Source organism: Hyla sarda, chromosome 10 (genome assembly GCF_029499605.1).
Source record: "Hyla sarda isolate aHylSar1 chromosome 10, aHylSar1.hap1, whole genome shotgun sequence".
In the NCBI taxonomy this organism is placed as follows: Eukaryota; Metazoa; Chordata; class Amphibia; order Anura; family Hylidae; genus Hyla; species Hyla sarda.
In genome coordinates, this window is record NC_079198.1 from 143,482,709 (window position 1) to 143,499,533 (window position 16,825).

The following is a 16,825-nucleotide window of genomic DNA, read 5'->3' on the forward strand; positions in this document are numbered from 1 at the left end:
AATCACTCCCGTCATCAGCTTACCCATACTGTATGTGCTCTCCGTAACCCTACGCACAATTTGGATGGATATTCTTTTTTCAAGGGGCTGCTTTTTTGGTTTATAAGACATGTATAGTGGAACTAACTGGTGTCAGGACTAGATTGTAACACCATGGAACACCATGCACCTGTTACACATTATAATTATGCAAATACAATTTTATTTTAGTATTATGTTTCCTATTTTTGAAAAATTATATTTACATTTTTTTTAACCTTTTTAATGCCCCACTAGGGAAGTCGATCAGGCTGGGTTCAGGTGTCAAGCGTAGTATTTAGGTAAGTACTTGTAGCCAATAACAGGACTGGAACAAACAATGAGAAAAATATATTGTACAATAGATCTGCACATTTGCCATTTTTTAATGCTATATCTGACACAATTGACCTGTTTGTTCTTGCACCCGCACGTGCAGAGAGCAGAAAAAGCAGACAGCGCCACACATTGTTGTGCTAGGTTCCTGCAGCTTAGATTCTACTCACATCAATGGAAGCTGAGCTGCAGTAACCCAATATGGCCACTAAACAATGAGCGGCACTGACTGCTTATGACTCTTTCGTTGTATATGCCAACAACGCTGGTCTGACAAGACATCTGATTGGTAAAGTTGTTGGATGCCCACCAATGTAATATTAATGAGCTACTCTGAGGATAGAAAAGTTCTGGAAAACCCCTTTAAAGTGTGTCTACATGGTTATTGCGTGACATGAATGGTGTGACGCGACATCACGAGGGGACGTGATGTGACATCACGACCGCGGCCTCCCGAGCCAAGCGCTCTGAACATTATGTGTGTACGGAGATCACGGGGGGTCCCAGCGGTCAGACTCTCGCGATCAGACATCATATCCCCAATGCCTTGCATAGAGGATAAATGTCTAGTAATTTAAACCTATGGAATTACTAGACATCCCATTGAAGTCTATGGGACTATGAGCAATTCCGTCGACTACGGTTACTAAGCATACTACGGTTTTAGGTCCGGTCACAAAACTGGATACAGGTAAAAAATGAGCCGACCGGAGTCACCGTTTGACTCCGGTTGGCTCATTTAAGTGAATGGAGTTTAGTGCTGGTCCGACTGGGGTACGGGAGCGTACGGTTTGCCCCTCCCCCAGCCGTACACCCGTAGTGTAAAACCAAGATGTGAATCGAGCCTAACACTGACAAACTCATTTCTGCTGCATCTGTGCAAAATGATCTCTTCTTGTAATATATGAAATGAGTATAAAATCTTATAGACGTCAAAGTGGTGAATATTATATACATTCATCTTTTAGCAGAGGGAGAGCGGCTGATGAGACAGTGTATACTGTGCATCTAATTACTAAGCGATTACTTAAGTGTCCCTGTGGGATTCTTCATTAGCCGGACCGCAGATAGCCATCACCAATATCATCCCTGTTGTCTTTGCTGATTCCTACAACAACGCGTTTCGCTACTTTGGGTTTTTTATACTTCAAATCACTCTGAAAGTAAATGTAGCATCGAAGCTTCCTAAGACGGAGTACAATGTCTTTCTAACCTCGTATTGACTTTGGCTTCCAAAATCAATTTCCTTTATTAGCTGATGAATCTCTCAAAGACTTTCTGTGCGGAATCGAGATAAATTATTTAGGCAGTAAATTGTTTCACTGTAACTGTTTTACACTATAGTGATTTAATAGGACGAGGCACAAAGGGAAAGGTTTAGGAACAAGGTCACCCGGTGCGGAATAATTGGGCATTAACTCGGTAACTTCTAGATGACTGCAGGGTTTACCTTAAGGAGCGCCGGTAAGAAACATTGAGTCGCAACGTGGAAACGTCCTGTTTAACTTTCGTAAGATTTATTAATGATGGAGCCAAATGAATGTTTGACTTCGCGGTTTCTGACAGCTTTAATTTTAAGATGAATTGTCGTGTTGCTTCTAGTCGGATAATAATAATAATAAAAAATTGAAAAAAACAGCCCGAATGTATGAAAACTAAAATTCTGCAATTACAAATGCTGGTGCGCCACTAAATGATGGACTGAAGACCTTTACTGCCTTTCAGAACTTTATCCGAGAAGTTTTGAATAAATCTTCATATTATTGTAAATTTGAGTAGCCGTATAAGTCCAGTGGTGCAGATGAAAAATCATAAAATGTTGCAGTATCTTGTAATAACCTTTTTTATTGGACTAACAGAATTTTGTAGAGAAGTTTCGGGATTCCTCCCTTTATCAAGTCTGAAGCAAATCTAAGCTCACAAGTAGAAGACACAGGTTACATCTCACAGATATGCAAGGGTTAAGATAATAGATGTGGAGAATTCACACTAAGATAGGCCATAAATTGTCCAGCTATAGGAACATAGGGGAAATTTATCAAGCTGTTTGTGCATCATTGCGCAATTCTTGGTATTTGCACAATTTTTTTCCGCCTTTTGCTTAAATTCCATTTTAAAGGGGTACACCCGTGGAAATAATTTTTAAAAAATCAACTGGTGCCAAAAAGTTAAACAGATTTGTAAATTACTTCTATTAAAAAATCTTAATCGTTCCAGTGCTTTTTAGGGGCTGTATACTACAGAGGAAATTCTTTTCTTTTTAGATTTCTCTCTCTGCTGACATCACAAGCACAGTGCTCTCTGCTGACCTCTGCTGTCCATTTTAGGAACTGTCCAGAGCAGCATATGTTTGCTATGGGGATTTTCTCCTGCTCTGGACAGTTCCTAAAATGGACAGCAGAGGTCAGCAGAGAGCACTGTGCTTGTGATGTCAGCAGAGAGAGAAATCTAAAAAGAAAAGAATTTCCTCTGTAGTATACAGCCCCTAAAAAGTACTGGAAGGATTAAGATTTTTTAATAGAAGTAATTTACAAATCTGTTTAACTTTCTGGCACCGGTTGATTAAAAAAAAAAAGTTTTCCACGGGAGTACCCCTTTAACATAAATGACTGAGAGAAGCAGAATTCCATTTTGACATAGGCAGTGGAAGATATTTACTATATGCGTCTTTTTAACTTAAGCGCATCAATTGGCGCATCTCATAAAAAAAATGCACAAATATAGACCAGGGTGGCGGCAACCTTTCGAAAATGTCGGCAGAACCCCTGTACAGTTTAGTCCATTGTTATACTGTTCTAATTACATAAGGTTATGTGTTATAACAATGTGTCATGTTTGGTTATGTCCTCTTTCAAATATAGTATTTATTTTTTATTTACCGTATTTTTCGCCCTATAGGACGCACCGGCGTATAAGACGCACCTAATTTTTAGGGGCAAAATCTAAAAAAATAAAGATTTTGAACCCAATAGTGGTCTTCAACCTGCGGACCTCCAGATGTTGCAAAACTACAACTCCCAGCATGCCCGGACAGCCAACGGCTGTCCGGGCATGCTGGGAGTTGTAGTTTTGCAACATCTGGAGGTCCGCAGATTGAAGACCACTGTATAGGAGGTAATACTCACGTGTCCCTGCCGCTCCGGACCCGTCACCGCTGCCCTGGATGTCGCTCCATCGCTGTCGCCGCGTCCCCGTCGCTCCGGAACGTCTCTGCTGCCGGCCGGGTATCCTCGCTCTCCGTCGCCGTAATCACGTCGTTACGCACGCCGACGCACGTACGCGACGACGTGATGACGAGCAAGGAGAGCGCCGGCCATACAGGGGATCCCTGAACAGAGAAGACACCGAGGAGGCAGGTAAGGTCCCTCCCGGTGTCCTGTAGGCACTAACCCGGCTATTCAGTCGGGCTGTTCGGGACCGCCGCGGTGAGATCGCTGTGGTCCCGTACAGCCCGACTGAACAACCGGGTTAGTGTCACTTTCCCTTCAGACACGGCGGTCAGCTTTGATCGCCGTGTCTGACTAAACGTGTTTGCTCTTTTTTTTTCTCATTTTATTTACCTCTTTTTCATTTGCAAAAATTAAGACAATGTACAGATGTACGTTTTAAATGTTTATTTTTTCTTTCAAAATATACTTCAGCGATAAATGTCCATATTTAAACCCGACCATTATTTATTTCCCCCACACTCTTGTATTTACAATTTTAACCCCTTCCCTCTTTGGCGATTTTTCATTTATGCACTTTTGTTTTTTCCTCCTCACCTTCTAAAAATCATAACACTTTCAATTTTCCACCTAAAAATCAATATGAGGGCTTGTTCTTTGTGGCAACAATTTTACTTTGTAATACATTAATAATTTCACTACAAAATCTATGGCGAAACCAGAAGAAAATTATTTGTGGGGAAAATTGAAAAAAAAAAGCCCTTTTGTAATTTTTAGCACCTTCCAATTCTACGCAGTGCAGTTTTTCAGTAAAATTGCACCTTATATTTATTATGTAGGTCCATACGGTCACAACCATTCCCATTTTATATAGGTTTGATTTTATTTTACTACTAGAAAAAAATAATAACTGCATGCACCAAAATTAATACGTTGAAAAATGTCCTCTTCTGACCCCTATAACTTTTTAATCTTTCCATATAAGGGGTGGTATGAGGGCTAATTATTGGTGCCGTGATCTGAAGTTTTTATTGGTACCATTTTTGTTTTGATCACTTTTTATTCATTTTCTTATGCTATAAAAAGTGACCAAAAATACGCTATTTTGGATTTTGGAATTTTCTTTTTATGTGTACGCCATTGACCGTGCGGTTTAATTAACGATATATTTTTATATTTTTATAGTTAGAATATTTACGCACGCGATTCGCACGCGATTATACCAAATAAGTTTATGTTTACTTTTATTTACACAGTTTATTTTTTCAATGGGAAAAGGGGGTGATTCCAACTTTTTTTTAGGGAAGGGGTTAAATCACATTTATTTTCATAGGGTACTATAACACTGCACACACTGATTTCCTACACTGATCATTGCTATGCAATAGCATGGCATTGACCAGTGTTATCGCCACTCGACTGCTCCTGCCTGGATCTCAGCCACAAAGAAGTCATTCGGCGATCGGACAGCGAGGAGGCAGGTAGGGATCCTCCTTGCATCCTGCACGCTGTTTGGGATGCCGCAATTTCCCCGCGGCAGTCCTGAACAGTACCACTGAGCTAACCGTCAATGTTTACTTTCATTTTAGACTCCGTGATCAAGTTTGATCTCCGCGTCTAAAAGGGTTAGTGCTGGACATAAGCCCGATCGGGGGTGTCCGGCATTAGCCGAGGGTCCTGGTTGCCTTTAGCAACCGGGACCCGCCGGGTATGATGCACGCTCACCTGCTGAGCACATGTCATACCTCGGGAGCCGCAGATGGATGTTAATGAAAGTCCATTTGCGGCAAGGGGTTAAACAGATGGCGTGTATCCATGTTTAAATTATTTAACCAATTTAATGTACCAATTCTCTAATCTACAATTCTGTCTTTTTGCTATTGAACAGTTTTTCTTGTCCACCTGTCATTCCAAGTTTGCATTTCTCATTTTATCTTCTGTAAATAGCACAGCGTGGTTAAATTATTTAACCCTTTGACAATGAAAATTTGCTGTGTTTGGTTACTTTTAGAGATGAGCGAATTTCTGAAAAATTTGATTCGGCCATTTTGGTGAATTTTCCATAAAGAGGGGGCAGCAGCATGAGGAGACCATAATCTGAAAGAATGACACAGCCTGGAATTGGCAGCAGCAAGAGGAGACAATAGGGCTTCACAATCCCTAAGATTAAAAGATGAATTTTCTAATTTAAATTGAAGATTTATGGTAGCTAGTGCTATCATAAAAATTTTTTTTAGGTAATGTGGCTGAATGACACAGCCTGGAGGTGGAAGAAGCATGAGGAGACCATATAGTAGCTGAATGGCAAAGCCTGGAGTTTGCAGCAGCAAGAGGAGACCATATAGTGGCTGAATGGCACAGCCTAGCATGAGGAGAACATATGGTGGCAGAATGAGACAGCCTGGAGGTGGCCGCAGCAGCATCAGGAGTCCTGAAAGGGACCTGGTGACAGAGTGGTGCGGTGGGTGGCAATACCAGTACCCGGTGACGAAGGTGCGTGAAAAAAGGTCTGATGTGGAGAAATGTTTGTAACTGGGAAGCAGCACCATAAATCTGTTTGGCACTATCCATAATTGTGAAGTGTTGGTGTGGCACCATGGTTAATCTACTCTGATGCATCAGGCATTGGTGGGTGGTAATCCTGGCTGATCCATGCCTGATTCATCATCACAAAGGTTAGTCCCTCCACATTTTTCATTGACAGATGAGTTCTCCTTGGGGTGACTTTGGCCCCCGCCGCACTCTGATAACACCCGCTCTGATGGCACACTACTGGTTGGGCAGGACAGCTTTTCCAGGGCAAACTCTGCTAGTTGTGGCCACAAATCAAGTTTGGCTGCCCAGAAGTCCAGCGGATCTTCAAGATGTGTTGGCATGAGCTTGTCAAGGTATGCCACCACCTGCTGGTTCAGGTCCTGCTCCAGGTCTACCTGCTGCTGATGAGTTGCTTCACTATGGGGTTGAAGAAAGGTACTCATCAGCGACTGTAGACTCAGGCTGCTGCTGATGGTGCTGGTACTGCTCCTGCCACCCCACCCCTCCCCCAGCAGCCATGGCAGGGGAAGGTGAGCACAGAGGGCCCCCCGAGTCAGACCAGCGAGAGGATGGACGATGGCATAGATAGGCATCGGCCAACTGACTATGTAGGATGTCTCTGTAGTAGGCCAGTTTTTCCTCCCTCTCAGTGGGTGTAAAAAAGGCCTCCATATTGTGCCGGAAGCGAGGGTCCAATACGATGGGGAGCCAGAAGTCATCCCGCTGCCGAATGGGGACAATTCAGCGGTCACTATGCAAGCAAGTGAGCATGCATCCTGCCATTTGTGCAAGTGACTCGGAGGGACTCCCTGCCTCCATCTCCACTGCATACTGCCACTGTGTGTCTGGGTCCTCTGTCTCGCCTTCTAGCGATAACCCTCTAGCTGCTCTGGCTGCTCCTGCTCCTCCTCTCCTGTCAGATTACTAGAAAAACCGCCCATTTCGCAAAATCTAAACTGTGCTCCACTGTGCCCCTCCCCCTTCTCCTCCTACTCCAGTTCAGCCCTCAGAGGGCTCATGTCGCCATGAGATGTAGGCGCCACGTCTCCTTTGCCCCGATAAGCCATCGTTTCCAACACTTGTAAGAAATGAATCAGTGGAATGATGTCGTTAATCCCATAATCCTGGCGATTTACTAATAATGTGGCTTCCTCAAAGGGCCTGAGCAAATGCCAGGCTCGACACAAGCCATCAGTTCTCTGAAAGGTGCAGAGTCCACCACTTGAACAGGGAGGGACTGCAGCACCAGCAACTTGGAAAGGAGCACATTCAGCTTCTGTGATGTTGGATGAGTGGGCGCATACTGTTGTCTCTTGGACATGGCTTTGCCGATGGATTGCATGCAGAAAAAGTGACTCGACGTAGGAGGAGCAGGAGCATCTGGATCGACAGAAACAGGGTTTGACACACAGCTCCCTTCAGCTGAGGTGGTGGAGCCTTGGCTGGCTGAAAGAGGGAGTGGCGTGCCACTGGGTGATGCAGCAGGCTGGACCACTACATTGGAGCCACGGTTCTCCCAGGCCGCTTTATGGTGGTGAAGCATATGAGGATGCAGGGCCGTGGTGCCAACATTGGGACCCTGGCCATGCTTCACCTTCTGCCGACACATCTTGCATGTGGCTATGTTAACCTCCTCCGGATGTTTGATGAAAATCTGCCACACCGCTGAGTAGCTGATTTTCCCTCCAAAAGTTGCACTGATTGACTGCTAGTACTGCCATCTCCAGGAACCACTGTTCTACTACCTCCCGGTAAGGTAGGCTGGCACGAAGCAGGTGGTCTCCCCCGGGCACGTTTTGGTCCAGAATTTCCACTTCGGGCACCATGCTGATTGCCAACCATGCTGCCACCTTGCTCGCTCAGCTACTGCCTCACAGGCAACCTGCAACCCTCTTCTCCTGATGATGATGATGAAGCCCCTTCTACACCCAGCTTCCAAGTGCGATCGGCTTCATCATTATCAACAAGTGTCTGCACGTCACTGATGTCCTCCTCAGGTTTCTCAACAGTGTCTGCTTCAGGAACCTAAACCCTGGCCACACAGCCTCCCACTTCACTCTCCTCATCACTACTTGCCTGCCTTGCGGAGGAAGCGGCGGATGTCTCCTCCACTTCTTGGCTGGGCAGTAGTTGCCGACTGTCCTCTATTAGATCGTCCTCAGTGAATAGTGGAGGTGAACCCAAAGCATAAGATACTTCTATAGGGGAGGGGACATAATAGGACGGGGACTTCTCCGGGTCATGCCAACTGAAGGTTGTGTCTGAGGAACCCATCGACTGTTGACTGGAGGTATCAGATGTCACTTGGCTAAATGGATGACAGTGTTAACAAATCAATGATGGCAGATGGGTTGCTGGTCGAGACACGACCGCTGGCTGATACCAGGAGATCAGGCCTCTCGCTGTGACTCCTGCTGTCACTCGCCCTTAGTCCGCTGTGACCTCTGCCTGAAGGATTTAGGCCTCTGCCACTTCTCTGTGCACGTCCTGTCACTTCTCTGCCTGACATACTTAGTGCATATATGAGGGGAGTACTATACGCTCCACTACGCTTAAAACAGTATTTGTCTAAAACAGCAGCAGGTGTGTACTTTTGGCTGGTCTTTCACAGTCACTAGGCCCTTAAGACTTTATCAGGAACAAAATGGTACAACACTTAGATCTAGGTGTGTAGTTTGCACTTCTGAGAGCAGAAAAATGTGCTACAGTACACTTAAAAAAGTTTTTGTGTACAACACCAGCCGATGAGTAATTTTCACTGTCCTTTCACAGTAGCTAGGCCCTTAAGACTTTATCAGGAGCAAAATTGTACCCTACTTAGATGTACATATGTGGTATGCACTTATGAGGGCAGAAAACTGTGCTACAGTGCGCTTAAAAAAGTTTTTGTGCACTACACCAGCAGTAGACACCAGTGCTGCAGCACACAGTTGTACTACAGCCAAAATTGCACTTTCTCAATCTCACTCCCTTCCCTACCAGTGCTTCTAGGCAGGATTTGTGCTTGAGCTGAATTGCTTCTGTTTTTGCAACACACTGTGCCACACACTGACCTCTGATCCTCTCTATAATAGAACACTGTAGACAGTGACTGGGAGGTGGATCGCTGCAGTAAGAATGCTTTTCTGTGACAAACAAACTGCTCTCTGTAATAGAACACTGACTGGACTAGGAGGTTAATTGCTGCTGGAAAAAGCTTTTCTGTGTAATACACAGCGCTGTCTGTCCCTATCTATCTCTCTGCAATGTAAGGCTGAAGTGACTGGCTGCAATATGGCTGCCGATTATATAGGGCTGTGACATCCCAGGGGTGACAGGCTTCTGTTAGGCTGCAAGCTGCATGTGATTCAGGGTCATCCGGCCCACCCTTGTTCCCACCTTCCCAGGATTCCTTGCCCCATGTCCTCAGATGTGGATCCCCCATGTGAGGATATGTCCTGGAGTCATAAATATAAAGGGGAAGTGCCTAAAATATAGCTTTTATTCGGTATGCATTAAGGGTGCATTCCCACACGGCGTATACGGTGCGTATTTGACGCAGTTAAATGCGTATGTTTTTGCTTTTTTCCGGACTTGCGTTTTATTCACATTTTTACGCATCTGCATATTTTATGCCGATACGTATTTTACGCAGCAAAGTCGCATGAACAAAATAACCTTGTTCTTGGCTGTGAACAATAAAGTCTTGTTCTCCTGACCTTTCTTTCCAAAAAAAAAAAGCTGGGAAAGTACTCAGCTTTTCCCAATTTAAGCAATCAATGATTTTCCTTGTCTTTTTTGAGCCAGTTGTGGTGTGCTTTTGGTAAAGTCTTTACCATGCCTGGTAGTGGACCATTACGTTTGCGCCGGCCATACCTGAGGGTGTTTGTCATGCTAATAATCATGATTCTTCGCCGACTGCCCCAGCAGAATCCGGTAAATGTCATATTAGACCTTAATTGCCTGTGTTTTTGTCTAATTGATTTGGATTGCTTGTGTGTGGCACGAAGTTCAGCTTTGTATTTACACTTATTTGTTCTACATTGAACCTTGCCAGTATGGTGGTGATTTATACAAACCTGTCCTCCTGAAAAGTTGCATTGTTGCCCATAGCAACCCATGTTTTCTTTTTTTTTATTTCAATGATGCCGCTATATGGTGTCTCAAATATGCTTGTTCATAAAACAGTGTTTTTTCAGACCGAGTAGGTTAAAAAAGGGGTATTCTGGTGTGTTAACAATGTGTTATTCCTCATTTTTTTTCCAGACAGGTTTTTTTGTTTGGGAAAACTGAATATTAATGAATGTTAACCATTTCAGTAATTATGTTTTGTTGTGTTCCTCAGATTGTGTATTTTCCATTTTGAAGAGTTTCTTCCAGTAGGATACAGTGCTATGTGATACAACCTCTTTCGCTGTCAGTTAGTGTTTTGTTCCGGAGTTTAGTTTAGAGGTGAATATGCTTTTACTGTGGCCCTTTTAGTACCTTGACATAAAATGTATCTGTTTATCGCTTTTATTTTTTATTTTTTTTTGGATGACTTTTCAATGTTGCTTTTTGTACCTTTTTGTAACATCCTATGGCACTGTGTGTCTGGTGATTATTTACCTTACCTTGATTTGCCTTCCTTACATACTAGGAGCCCCGTAGACGAAGATTCTGGGTGTATCCATTTCTTCGCTCGTCAAAAGGTTTTCTTTCAGTGGTCTATCAAGATTTGCGAAGGTGGGTATTTTTTTTTGCCAATCATTGTATATTGTTTCCTTCCTACTTGTTAAACCTTGTGTTAATTTTTTTAATTTTTTAATCATTTAAGGGATGATGTAAAATGTAAAAATTATTGCCGACTGCCAAAGTTGATGTTTCATCACCTTCCTGATGTCATCAAAGATGATTTGACTATGACCACTACCTGTATGCGGAGGCCAATTTCACCCAAGGATCGTTTACTCATCACCTTGCGGTAAGTCCTATTTGTTTTCACACAGCAAATACATTGTACATTGTGTAGTTAAGGTGTGTGGTGGTCATTCATTGCCAAATTTGTACATAACCTCTTTGATGTGAAATCAATGCACAATGTTGCCTATATTAATTGTTTGTCTGTGAGGGACCCTTATTCTTTATTCCTGTTATAAAGTTTGGGTGATTACACTATGTTTACAAATAAGATATAATGTTTTTGATTAGCTAACTAATTGTTCTTTTTCTGTTTTCTTTGCAGATTTTTTGCCACAGGAGAGAGCTATGCATCCCTGCTCCTTCAATTCAGAGTTGGTGTTTCGACTATCTCCAGAATTGGAAGGTGTACATTCAGCGTGATCTGGCAGAAATTGTAGCCCACTGAGATGCCGTGCCCATCCGAGGAGACTTGGTTACAGGTTGTAGCAGGCTTTCACACTGTAGCCAATTTTCCAAACTTCATAGGTGGAGTTGATGGCAAACATATCAGGGTGCAGCAGCCACCGCACTCGATTTTATAATTATAAAAAATATTTTTCGATTGTACTGATGCCGGTGGCTGATGCTCACTCTCGATTTGTTGCCATTGATGTTGGCAACTATGGCAGTACTGGAGATTATCGGGTGCTGCAAGTATCTGCAATTGTTAGGCAAATTCTTCGAGATTGCATCACGCTCCCAGCTGCCAGACCTCTTCCGGGTTCCACAGTTCTTGTTCCCTTTGTGATGTTATCGGATGAGGCTTTTCCATTATTGCCCAACCTGCTGCGCCCATATGCACAAAGAGAACTGGATTCTCGCCGGAGGATTTTTAATTATAGGCTGGCTCGGGCACGTCGAGTTGTGGAATGCGCTTTTGGAATAATGAGTAGTCAGTGGAGGGTCCTGAATACTGCAATCTGTTTGGACGTGAACACAGTTGATATTGTGGTGAAGGCTTGCTGTATGCTTCCCAACTTCAATCGCAATAACATCCGTGATGGAGAAGTATTGATGCCACCATCAAGCCTTCACACCCATGTCAACTAGGGTTCACAACCTAACACCAACGGAATGCAAATTCGGGAAGTCTTTGCCGACTATTTCATTGCTCCACAAGGTGCCGTGCCCTGGCAATACTTCTGTGCCGGTGTTGAGTAAACCAGGGTGATGGAATCCAGGACCAGCTACTAGTGTTGGAAAACATGATGCGACTTCCACTTTGTTAAGTGTGATGCAATATACTATCAAAGTGTGAAGAACACTCTTGCCAAGGTGTGAGAAGTGGAAGTTTGACCATGTACTATCCTTATCGTGGGGTATATGATGCTGGTGCTGTTTATTGTATTCATATTTTTGGATTATCTATGCTAAAATGTGTACCGTATTTTTCGCCGTATTAGACGCACTTTTTCTTCCCCAAAACTGGGGGGAAAAAGTCGGTGCGTCTTATATGGCGAATACACCCCTATCGCGGCGGTCCCTGCGGCCATCAACGGCCGGGACCCGCGGCTAATACAGGACATCACCGATCGCGGTGATGCCCTGTATTAATCCTTCAGATGCGGCGATCAAAGCTGACCGCCACTTCTGAAGGGAAAGTGACACTAACCCGGCTGTTCAGTCGGGCTGTTCGGGACCGCCGCGATTTCACTGCGGCGGTCCCGAACAGCCCGACTGAATAGCCAGGTTAGTGGTTTACAGGACACCGGGAGGGACCTTACCTGCCTCCTCGGTGTCTTCTCTGTTCAGGGATCCCCTGTATGACCGGCGCTCTCCTTCCTTGTCATCACGTCGTCGCGTACGTGCGTCGGCGTGCGTAACGACGTGATGGCGGCAACGGAGAGCGAGGATACCCGGCCGGCAGCAGAGACGTTCCAGAGCGACGCGGACACGGCGACAGCAATGGAGCGACATCCAGGGCAGCGGTGACGGGTCCGGAGCGGTGGGGACTCGTGAGTATTACCTCCTATGCAGTGGTCTTCAATCTGCGGACCTCCAGATGTTGCAAAACTACAACTCCCAGCATGCCCGGACAGCCAACGGCTGTCCGGGCATGCTGGGAGTTGTAGTTTTGCAACATCTGGAGGTCCGCAGGTTGAAGACCGCTATTGGGTTCAAAATCTTTATTTTTTCAGATTTTGCCCCTAAATAATTGGGTGCGTCTTATACGCCGGTGCGTCCTCTAGGACGAAAAATACGGTAATTGTTTATTTATGTTGTTACAATGTATCATGTCGTTTTGATGCTATTTTTAACACATACTATAATGAGATTTGTGTTAATAAATATATCATAAAATGTGTGTTAACTATGAATCATAAAAAAAAAAGCAAGATTAGTTACTTGGTTGTTGGAAAGATCTTTTTTTTTTTTTTTTTATTCCTTTTTTCCCTTTTTGGTTTATAATTTAACTAAAAAAGCTTTTTTGTTAATTTACCCAAAACATTTTCAACATTCACAAACCAAATAACCACATTGAATACACTTTTTTAAGGAAAATAACATTTATCCCCAAAAATATAACATTACTCTAAATCAAAAGATTGAGGTCATAAAGTGCAAACATAAATGTTACATACAAGTAAACAGAGTAAACTAAAACTTCACAAACACATACTAAAATAAATAAATGAAAGGGGCACTTTGGCCCTACCCATGTAATCGACTACCCATAAAATATGGCCTAAGATGTCTGAGTGCGGGTGTCCGGACATTGGGAACACTAGTAAACTCAAAATTAGCACCGCTAGCATAGAGCGGACGTATGAAGCTTTGTTTTGTGCCTGTTGCATACAGACGCAGGGGATAGAGGATCATGACCTCTCCAAACACACCACTCAATGCCAGCCTATGTGAGGGGGTGTTGGGTCTGTCATGCACACTCACATTGACTAGCATTGAGGGTGCAGGGCGGGATATACTGATTGTGCTGGTGCATGTTGTCATACTCCTCCGACCCATGCATCGTGCCTCATCATTAACGTTGTCACAGCTAGCTATCTCCGGCCACTAGATGATAATGGCGCTGCTGGAGAGATTGCGTTGTGTCACAGCGGAGAGAAAACTACAATCATACATCTCATCCACTAGACTTTATTTGTTGGATCCTCCTTTTAGTAGCCTTGAAAACCCATAAAAAATATGAAATAATCTATTTTCACAACACAAGCATTTGTTTTATTATGTCTATTAATTTAAGGATGCAATGACACAATATACAATGTTGCCATATTTTTAAAGGGTGATATAGTGTGTTTTATCACTAATGAAGGCATATCCACTTCAAAAAGGTGTTGTATCCTAACAGCATTGCAACCAAAAAATAAAAAAAACATTGTCTACCTGCTTGGTTTTCAACACTGCCTCCCTTTTTAGTGCCAATATACAAACAAAAGTGCAATTGTGTTGTTTAGAACAAAGTACCACAACAAAACATGTGATATGCACAAACATTATGGGCAAAATACATGTGGAGTTTGAAATTCCAATATGGGTCTTAAGATATGTGTCTCACAAATGGCATAAAGAAACCCTACCTTACAAAAAAATGAAAAAATAAAAAAATAATGTATACAAAGTATCACAGTACCGTATTTAAAAAAATTTAAAAAAATAGCTTACAGAACCAACAATGTTAACACACAAAGTTGACCAGTAACCTAAAAAGACACAAGCACTATCCATCTCATGTAACCCCACATTTGTCCAAAAATAGTCATCTATAAAACCAAACACCGGCTCAACCGGCTCAACCGGCTTCATAAACAAATAGAGATGGCCGCCCGGGCAGGTACAGTGGTAATAATGGGAGATTTTAACTATCCAGATATAGATTGGGGTCGGGGGTTGGCTAAAACTACAAAGGGGTGACAATTCCTAAATTTATTGCAGGATAATTTTATGGGCCAGTTTGTGTAGGACCCAACAAGAAGTGATGCCTTGTTACATAGTTAGTATGGTCGAAAAAAGACATATGTCCATCAAGTTCAACCAGGGAATTAAGGGGTAGGGGTGTGGCGCGATATTGGGGAAGGGATGGGATTTTATATTTCTTCATAAGCATTAATGTTATTTTGTTCCATGAATGTATCTAATCATGTTTTAAAGCTGTTAATTGTTCCTGCTGTGACCAGTTCCTGAGGTAGACCGTTCCATAAATTCACAGTCCTCACGGTAAAGAAGGCGTGTCGCCCCTTGAGACTAAACTTTTTCTTCTCCAGACGGAGGGAGTGCCCCCTCGTCCTTTGGGGGGGTTTAACCTGGAACAGTTTTTCTCCATATTTTTGGGATCTGATCATTTCCAACAATGCAGAGCTGGTTGGTAATGTAACTGTGCGGGAAAACCTTGGGAATAGCGACCACAATATAGTTACGTTTCACTTAAAATGTAGAAAACAAAGACAGGCGGGAAGGCAAAAACATATAACTTTAAAAAGGCAAATTTCCCTGGGCTGAGATCTGCACTACAGGACATAGACTGGGGGGAGGGGTTCTCAAATACTGATACAGAAGGTAAATGGGACATCTTTATATTAACTCTAAATAACTATACAGCTAAATATATACCAAAGGGGAACAAATATAAACGATTAAAACTAAATCCTACTTGGCTGACACATGATGTTAAAAGAGCAATAAACAACAACAAAAAAAGCCTTCAAAAAATACAAATCTGATGGGTCAACGATAACATTTAAACAGTACAAAGAGCTTAATAAAATCTGTAAAAATGTAATAAAAACAGCAAAAATTCAAAACGAGAGACAGGTGGCCAAAGAAAGAAAAACTAATCCTAAATATTTTTTTAGATATATAAATGCAAAAAAAACAAGGACAGAGCATGTAGGACCCCTTAATAATGATAATGGGGAGGTTGTCACAGGCGATAAAGAGAAAGCGGAGCTACTGAATGGGTTCTTTAGTTCTGTATAAACTATGGAAAAAGGAGCTGACATTGGCCAGGTCAGTGCTGGTAACACATCATGTATAGGTCAGTGCTGGTAACACATCATATACAGGTCAGTGCTGGTAACACATCATGTACAGGTCAGTGCTGGTAACACATCATGTACAGGTCAGTACTGGTAACACATCATGTACAGGTCAGTGCTGGTAACACATCATGTACAGGTCAGTGTTGGTAACACATCATGTAATGTAATGAACTGGCTTAATGTAGAGATGGTACAAGGTAATTTAAGTGATATAAATGTAAGCAAATCTCCAGGGCCAGATGGATTGCACCCAAGAGTTCTTAGAGAGGTAAGTTCAGTAATATCTGTACCCCTGTATATAGAGATTCTCTGGTGTCTGGTATTGTGCCAAGGGACTGGCGCAAGGCGAATGTGGTGCCAATCTTCAAAAAGGGCTCTAGGTCTTCCCCAGGAAACTATAGACGGGTAAGTCTAACGTGCTTTGTGGGTAAATTGTTTGAAGGACTTATAAGGGATTACATACAGGAATACATAGGGGATAATAGTATAATAAGTGATAGCCAGCATGGGTTTACTAAGGATAGAAGTTGTCACCAATCTAATTTGCTTTTATGAAGAGGTGAGTAGAAGCCTTGACAGAGGAATGGCTGTGGATATAGAGGGGGGCTGTGTATATAGAGGAATGGCTGTGTATATAGAGGGGGGCTGTGTATATAGAGGAATGGCTGTGGATATAGAGGGGGGCTGTGTATATAGTGTTTCTAGATTTTGCTAAAGCATTTGATACTGTCCCTCATAGACGTCTGACAGGTAAGTTAAGGTCTTTGGGTTTGGAAATTTTAGTTTGTAACTGGATTGAACACTGATCATGGATCGTACCCAGAGAGTGGTGGTCAATGATTCGTACTCTGA

At 43.0% G+C, this 16,825-nt stretch overlaps 1 long non-coding RNA gene across 1 annotated transcript; it reads left to right on the forward strand.

Annotated features, from left to right (window-relative positions):
- The first annotated feature begins 285 nt into the window (after positions 1 to 285).
- LOC130294544 (uncharacterized) lies at positions 286 to 12,563 on the forward strand. The gene is made up of 5 exons (XR_008848531.1): positions 286 to 320; positions 10,381 to 10,487; positions 10,675 to 10,760; positions 10,852 to 10,998; positions 11,260 to 12,563. It is a non-coding gene; the product is annotated as an uncharacterized LOC130294544 (long non-coding RNA).
- The last annotated feature ends 4,262 nt before the right edge of the window (positions 12,564 to 16,825 follow it).